Source organism: Staurois parvus, unplaced genomic scaffold (assembly GCF_062004578.1).
Source record: "Staurois parvus isolate SC_StPar_1 unplaced genomic scaffold, SC_StPar_1.0 ptg000264l, whole genome shotgun sequence".
In the NCBI taxonomy this organism is placed as follows: domain Eukaryota; kingdom Metazoa; phylum Chordata; class Amphibia; order Anura; family Ranidae; genus Staurois; species Staurois parvus.
In genome coordinates, this window is record NW_028318060.1 from 5,829,309 (window position 1) to 5,838,289 (window position 8,981).

Sequence of the window (8,981 nt, forward strand, 5' to 3'; positions counted from 1 at the left end):
TGTCAGTAACACCGAGTCAGTTCCAACCAATGTCAGAATGCCGCCGCAGTCCCTCTATAAGTCGTTGATCACTGCCATTACTAGTAAGAAAAAAAAATTCCAGTATATATACCTGTCAGGGCTCCCAGGTGTGACCAGAGGTGTGTGACTGACGCAGGGAAACGCAGACTTCAGATATGTGATAAACAATATAGTTTATTAACACTAACAATACAAACATAAACGCAGTGCAATACTAAACATAACACAGTGCAAACAAACCAAACCAACCACCCACAGATAACAGTACATACAAGCAAGCGTCGTCAGGCAGGCCGGGTCAATATCAATTGGGCAGGTAGGTACAGGGGGAGCAAGCGGAGATTGGTAGGGGTCACAGGCCAGGTTCAGCAGGTAGCTAGCAGCGTAGTACAGAGGGTCAGGCAGAGGGATGGTCAGGGTCACAAGCCAGGGATCAGAACAGGTAGCAGGCAGCGTAGTACAGAGGGTCAGGCAGAGGGATGGTCAGACAAGCCAGGGATCAGAACAGGTAGCAGAGAATCAGACAGGAACAGAGAGCAGGAACAGGATACAGGGCCCAAGAGAAACACAACACCAAGGCAGAGTCTGCAAGTCTGGCCATCCCTTAAATACCCCAGCATAATCAGTTCCAGGTGTTAGCTGGCTGCAAAGTTGAGTCTCTGATTGCTGGGAGCATCCGCTGGCCAGCCCTGGTACTGCAGATCAAAAGGCAGGTGAGTCCCACCATTGCTGGCTAGTCCATTCCTGACAGTACCCCCCCCTCAAGGAGCGGCCTCAGGACGCTCCAAACAGTCCTAGCTGGGCAAAATGTTCCACCGCCCGGGTCTGGTAACTGGCGGGATATCAAAGACTGGCACACCGGGCAGGACTCCGGGCAACGGCACACCGGGCAGGACTCCGGGCAGCGGCACACCGGGCAGGGGCACACCGGGCAGGGGCATATTGGGCAAAGGCACACCGGGCAGGACTCTGGGCAGAGGCACATCGGGCAGGACTCCGGGCAGAGGCACATCGGGCTGGACTCCGGGCAGAGGCACATCGGGCCGGACTCCGGGCAGAGGCACATCGGGCCGGACTCCGGGCAGAGGCACATCGGGCCGGACTCCGGGCAGAGGCACATCGGGCCGGACTCCGGGCAGAGGCACATCGGGCCGGACTCCGGGCAGAGGCACATCGGGCCGGACTCCGGGCAGAGGCACATCGGGCCGGACTCCGGGCAGAGGCACATCGGGCAGGACTCCGGGCAGAGGCACATCGGGCAGGACTCCGGGCAGAGGCACATCGGGCAGGACTCCGGGCAGAGGCACATCGGATTACCAGGCGAAGCAGCAGGCAGCGGGCCACCAGGCGGAGCAGCAGGCACCGGGCCCCCGGGCGGGGCAGCAGGCACCGGGCCCCCGGGCGGGGCAGCAGGCACCGGGCCCCCGGGCGGGGCAGCAGGCACCGGGCCCCCGGGCGGAGCAGCAGGCACCGGGTTCCCGGGCGGAGCGACAGGCGTCGGGCCCCCAGGCGGGGCGACAGGCGTCGGGCCCCCAGGAGGGGCGACAGGCATTGGGCCCCCAGGCGGAGCGACAGGTCTCGGGCCCTCAGGCGGAGCGACAGGTCTCGGGCCCTCAGGCGGAGCGGCGGGCGCTGGACCCCCAGATGGAGCGACAGGTCTCGGGCCCCCAGGCGGAGCGGCGGGCGCCGGACCCCCAAGTGGAGCGACAGGTCTCGGGCCCTCAGGCGGAGCGGCGGGCGCCGGACCCCCAGGCGGAGCGGCGGGCGCCGGACCCCCAGATGGAGCGACAGGTCTCGGGCCCTCAGGCGGAGCGACGGGCACCGGACCCCCAGGTGGAGCGACAGGTCTCGGGCCCTCAGGCGGAGCGGCGGGCGCCGGACCCCCAGGTGGAGCGACAGGTCTCGGGCCCCCAGGCGGAGCGACAGGTCTCGGGCCCCCAGGCGGAGCGACAGGTCTCGGGCCCCCAGGCGGAGCGACAGGTCTCGGGCCCTCAGGCGGAGCGGTGGGCGCCGGACCCCCAGGTGGAGCGACAGGTCTCGGGCCCCCAGACGAAGCGGCGGGCACCGAGTCGTCTGGCAAGACTGCGGGCACCGAGTCGTCTGGCAAGACTGCGGGCACCGAGTCGTCTGGCAAGACTGCGGGCACCGAGTCGTCTGGCAAGACTGCGGGCACCGAGTCGTCTGGCAAGACTGCGGGCATCGAGTCGTCTGGCAAGACTGCGGGCACCGAGTCGTCTGGCAAGACTGCGGGCACCGAGTCGTCTGGCAAGACTGCGGGCACCGAGTCGTCTGGCAAGACAGTGGGCACCGAGTCGTCTGGCAAGACTGCGGGCACCGAGTCAACTGGCGGAACAGCGGGCATCGAGTCAACTGGCGGAACAGCGGGCATCGAGTCGTCTGGCAAGACTGCGGGCACCGAGTCGTCTGGCAAGACTGCGGGCACCGAGTCAACTGGCGGAACAGCGGGCATCGAGTCAACTGGCGGAACAGCGGGCATCGAGTCAACTGGCGGGACTGCGGGCACCGAGTCGTCTGGCAAGACTGCGGGCACCGAGTCGTCTGGCAAGACTGCGGGCACCGAGTCGTCTGGCAAGACTGCGGGCACCGAGTCGTCTGGCAAGACTGCGGGCACCGAGTCAACTGGCGGAACAGCGGGCATCGAGTCAACTGGCGGAACAGCGGGCATCGAGTCAACTGGCGGGACTGCGGGCACCGAGTCGTCTGGCAAGACTGCGGGCACCGAGTCGTCTGGCAAGACTGCGGGCACCGAGTCGTCTGGCAAGACTGCGGGCACCGAGTCGTCTGGCAAGACTGCGGGCACCGAGTCGTCTGGCAAGACAGTGGGCTCCGAGTCAACAGGCACGACAGTGGGCACCGGGTCATCAGGTATCGGATTGTCTGGCTCGACAGCGGGCATCGGGTCACCAGGTATGACAGCGGGCACTGGGTCACCAGGCATCAGGTCATTTGGCTTGCCAGCGGGCACCGCGTCATCTGGCAAGGCAGTGGGCACCGGGTCACCAGGTATGACAGCGGGCTCTGAGTCAATTGGCACGACAGCGGGCACTGGATCAGGTACCGGATCATCTGGATCAACAGCGGGCATCGAGTCAACTGGCCTAATAGGATCGTCGGGCTGGATCAGTTCATCATGCTGAGTAGCGGCATCAGGCTGAATGCAGGCATCAGGCCGAGTAGAGGCTTCAGGCTGAGGAGAGGCTTCAGGCCGAGGAGAGGCTTCAGGCCGAGGAGAGGCTTCAGGCCGAGTAGAGGCTTCAGGCCGAGGAGAGGCTTCCGGCCGAGGAGAGGCTTCCGGCCGAAGAGAGGCATCCGGCCGAAGAGAGGCATCCGGCCGAAGAGAGGCATCCGGCTGAGTAGAGGCTTCAGGCTGAGTCACGGAAGGCAGGTTCACCGGTTTGGATACTGGCAGGATGGTATTGGTTGGAAAGAATTTTCGCTTTTTTCTGGTTTTAACTACTGGAGCACTGCAAGTAAACGCAGGTCTGCAAACGAATGGAGCAGCTGGAGACAGAGAAGAGCTGGAGGATGGAACAGGAGAGGGAGCAGTTGCTACAGAGGGCTTTTTTACAGGGTTAAAGGCAGGATAGGTGCAGCGAGTGGGAACAGGGTACTGACATGCGGTAGATAGCCAAGTATACTGGGCTGTAACTGGAGGAGCTGGTGGGAATACAGGAGTAGAGTTAGAAGCAGGACTGGGTCTTTGTAAGCTGACTGAGGCTGGGTGCAACAAGTCTGTCCATGTCTGCAGTATGGGTTGAACAAAGCTGAGCTTACACAAAGCCTGTCTGGTCAATGACTGCACTGCGTTTATACAATCTCTTAGTGTCTGTGGTGAACATGTGGAATAACGCTCCAGAAAGTAACCCACATCATCCTCTAATAACCACACCAGGGACTCTACCTGGTCGGCACTAAATGGTGGCAAAAATTCATCCCTGCATTCGGGGGAACCAGATGAAACCAACTCCGCACAAATCTGAATCAATGGCTGCACCTCAGAGAATTCTGTGCCCTGATCTACTAGAACATGAGCGAGCCGTATACATTCTAGTAGTTGATCCCTGGGATACTCCTTCAGAGTTTGATAAGCATACTCCCTGTCATCAAACACTAGCAGATATAAATACACAACCTCATCCAGATCCATCCTTCCCAGCAACAAGCCAAGATGGCTTCCCTGTGCAGCCACTTCTGGTCAGGATTGGCCTTGGTGTAATGTCAGGGCTCCCAGGTGTGACCAGAGGTGTGTGACTGACGCAGGGAAACGCAGACTTCAGATATGTGATAAACAATATAGTTTATTAACACTAACAATACAAACATAAACGCAGTGCAATACTAAACATAACACAGTGCAAACAAACCAAACCAACCACCCACAGATAACAGTACATACAAGCAAGCGTCGTCAGGCAGGCCGGGTCAATATCAATTGGGCAGGTAGGTACAGGGGGAGCAAGCGGAGATTGGTAGGGGTCACAGGCCAGGTTCAGCAGGTAGCTAGCAGCGTAGTACAGAGGGTCAGGCAGAGGGATGGTCAGGGTCACAAGCCAGGGATCAGAACAGGTAGCAGGCAGCGTAGTACAGAGGGTCAGGCAGAGGGATGGTCAGACAAGCCAGGGATCAGAACAGGTAGCAGAGAATCAGACAGGAACAGAGAGCAGGAACAGGATACAGGGCCCAAGAGAAACACAACACCAAGGCAGAGTCTGCAAGTCTGGCCATCCCTTAAATACCCCAGCATAATCAGTTCCAGGTGTTAGCTGGCTGCAAAGTTGAGTCTCTGATTGCTGGGAGCATCCGCTGGCCAGCCCTGGTACTGCAGATCAAAAGGCAGGTGAGTCCCACCATTGCTGGCTAGTCCATTCCTGACAATACCTGTCAGGAATGGACTGGCCAGCAATGGTGGGACTCGCCTGCCTTATGGGCTGCAGTACCAGGGCTGGCCAGCGGGTGCTCCCAGCAATCAGAGACTCAACCTAGCAGTCAGCTAAACACCTGAAACTGCTTATGCTGGTGTATTTAAGGGATGGCCAGACCTGCAGACTCTGCCTTGGTGTGTGTTTTCCTGGGCCCTGCATCCTGTTCCTGCATCCTGTTCCTGTTCCTGTCTTGTTGCTGACCCTGCCTGATCTGACCTCTGCTGACTTCTCCTGCTCTGACCCCGGCTCGTTCCTGACCATCCCTCTGCCTGACCCTCTGTACCACGCTGCCCGCTACCTGCTGAACCTGGCTTGTGACCCCGACCATTCTCCGCTTGCTCCCCCTGTACCTACCTGCCCGATTGATATTGACCCGGCCTGCCTGACGACGCTTGCATTGTATGTACGGTTATCTGTGGGTGGTTTGGTTTGTTTGCACTGTTATGTTTTAGTATTGCACTGCGTTTATGTTTGTATTGTTAGTGTTAATAAATTATATTGTTTATAATATATCTGAAGTCTGCGTTTCCCTGCATCAGTCACACATCACTGGTCATACCCGGGAGCCCTGACAATACCACCATTTGTAAACTCTAGAACTTTCACGTAAACCAATTAAGTTACATGTATTGGGATTTTTGTTAGCAAAGACATATAGCAGAATACATTTTCCCTAACTTTATGACAAAATTAGATTTTTTAAATTTTTTTATTGGACATGTTTAATAGCAAAAGGTCAAAAGTATTGTTTTTTTTCTCAAAATTGTTGGTCTTTTTTTGTTTATAACGCAAAAAATAAATACACAGGCGATTAAATACCACCGAAAGAAAGCTCTATTTGTGGGAAAAAAGGAATGTCAATTTAAGTTGGGTGCAGTGTTGCGCTGCAACGTAAAAAATGGCCTGGTGTCACGTACCTGATTGCAGACTGAAATGACGAGGTCGGCCTCACTTGTCACTAACCCTGACCCCACTGGAGGTGGAACAGATGGTGTCTAGGGTCCAGGGGGACAAGAGTGCCAGCAGATTTTTGCAGCACTTGCAGCTGGAGTCTTTAAAAGACAGATGAACCTCCGATTCAGGAACAGTAGTGATATGCAGAGCTGGTATCATAGATCGCCAGGTGTGCACCAGAGCAAGGCAGGAAACTGGGATGAAAGACAGGAGCAATGTCATAGGAATAGCGGGGGTCGTTAACGGGGGGACAGCAAGGTACCAAATCATTAGCAAGCCAAAGTCAGGAGCAGAGCCGAAGTCAGGAACAAGTATCAAGCAGGAGAGTAATCAGAGTCAGGTCAGGAACAAGCCGGGTCAGCAACAAGGAAATCACACAGGAACGAGCAGGAAATGGGGAACAGCTGAAGACCAGTCAGCACTTAGCATAAGCCGAGGCACCCTTTAAATATTCCGTCTGGCACCAATCTTTGCCATTCGTGTGCACTTGCGTGTGTGCGATCGCGCATGCATTTGCGCATGCGCACGACCGATCACTCTGGTCTGGACATTTCTATGCGCATGCGCATTTCTCGTGACTTCGTGACTTCATCAGGAGTCCTGATGAAGTCACAAAGGTCACGTGACGCAACGCGTCGACGGCTCAGCGTGGTGACGTACCTCCTGCGTGACGCCATCTTGGAACACCTTGTTCCTATGCCTACACCCAGCATATGGGGGAATGCTTTGATTACAGCTGCATATATGTGAATTTGCATTTCACTTACTTCCCTTAAACAACAAAGTGGATTACACTATGGAGGATGTTCTCTTCTCTTGTTTTATGGGGATTTGAGTTATGATTCATCCTGCTCACTGGTCCCCAAGGAGAATTTGGAAAGGTGGATACTGATTACTGGAGAGCCTTTTTCAAGTTACCAGTTCCTGAGGAGTGCTGCTTGCTGAGAGGCCCAGTGGTGATAATAGTATAGCTCTGTGGCCCTGCAGGGTCACAGGGTGGAGGTGAGAGGCCATTACAGCCATTATTGGATCACATCCAGGGTGTGTTGGTTCATATACATTCCTTTCTATTTGCATGATCAGAAGGAATGCTACACAGATCACTGGACTGTTTTTTGATTGATTTGCAGTGCTGTTTTTCACTCACACTGAAGCATTTGATCCCGGTATAGGGACTCACTTAACACCTGTTTATGTCCCTGATTGTGGATTAAGGGGTCACGTATTTATTATCCCCATGTGGATTGGGGGACACCCCCCTTATCTAAATCATCTACCATCTGTGACGTGTGTATTTTTCACTGTGTGGTCATCATTATTTAATATTTGTATTTACATGAGCGCTACATCATTTATTGCTTCTATACTGTATATGCTTATCATACCAAATAGTATACATTAGAATGAAGTGTGACAAACAAGACAGGGTGTCTCATTGCGTAGATAATTATTCCCCATTGTAGTAATCCTTTCCTTTGAGATTAGAAAGACAAATGACTGTAAATGATTCTACGATCTCATTACTTTGTTTACATGTTTTTCTCTGATTATGTCAAGTGATTATCTTGTACTCTTTTCAGATACTGACTCTCCTTCGGTTGCAGGTACTGTAAGATTATTAAACTTGATTAACCTGCTTCACAATAAAACATTAAGTGGCTAAGAAAAATGACAGCTCAAAACCACATTCATATAATAAGGCAAAGCAAAGAGCAGTGATTTTCTTCAAAGTCAGTAGCCTATCAGAAATCATATGTTGCTGATTTGACTGCAGTTAAATTAGATCTAATGAGTTTCTATGTGCTAAGTCCTCCTTGTATGTCTCTAATGTACTTTGTATGGCCTTGATGAGTAATCCCAACATAGCACATCTGTATTTTACAATTACCCATGCTGCATGAAGACTGCTGACAGGAGCTCCCAACACCCGGAGTATAACCAACAACTGCCAAAGTGACAGCAGGCCTCCTCTGATTATAGAAGGAGAGCTGTTCCCTCTTTGTAACCTGCAAGGCCGAGCTGTCAGGAGTATAGCCCAGTACAGATCTTCATCAATTTGCAAATGAGGGCTACAGACGTAGCCTTCATTCATACATAAGTGATTTGTATGAATTGGAACAGCAAAACAGTTCCTTTTTTGTACATAAATATTAGTTTGACTTGAGTACCTTGGTAGTTTTAGTTTTTTAGGTAAAACACTATTAAAGTGGTAGAAAAGTAATTTTTCATGTTTTATTGCAGCCCTGGGAACCAGGAAAGAAGACCGGGTGAAGATGGAAACCCTGGGGAGCTGTGACAGCGCACCGATGGAGGGCTTCGTTTTCAGGTAAGTCTTTCATAAAGTGCTAGTATGGAATGCATACTAGCACATTATGCTCTTAACTTGCAGAGAGAAGTTTTTTTTAGATGTATTTTTTTGCAGTTTACTACCGCTTTAACCACTTTAGCGTCTGAGGGTTTTAGCCCCAACATGACCAGGTCATTTTTTGCTATTCGGCACTGCATTATTTTAACCCCTTTGTGCCAGCGCCTCCTGGCCCTTTAAGCGTTTCAGAAGCCGGGAGGCAGATGGGGTGTTAGAGTCATGTGACCGCCGTGATTCGCCTTCACGGCGGTCACATGATCGGAAAAGGTCCCGATCGCAAGGGACCTTTCTGTGAGTCACAGATATATGTGCTGAGAGTGCATGCCCTGTGAGTATTTTCTAATGGCATGCAAATATGCGGCCGCTAGGCGTCAAGGCCCAGATGCCGAGAGGCAGCATATTTGTGTGCGCTCTGCGTCTAGGGGTTAACTGGTAATTGCGCTGTCATGCAATTCTGTACCAAAATGAGATTTATATATTTGTTTTTCACACAAACAGAGCTTTCTTTTGGTGGTATTTGATCACCACTGAGTTTTTATTAACTTTTATTATATAAATGAAAAAAGACCAAAACTTTTTAAATAAAAACAGTATTTCTTACTTTCTCCTATAAAACATATCACAACACAATAAAAACAATTTTAAAATCAGTTTTTTTCATAAATATAGGCCAAAATGTATTCTGCCATTTTGTGGAT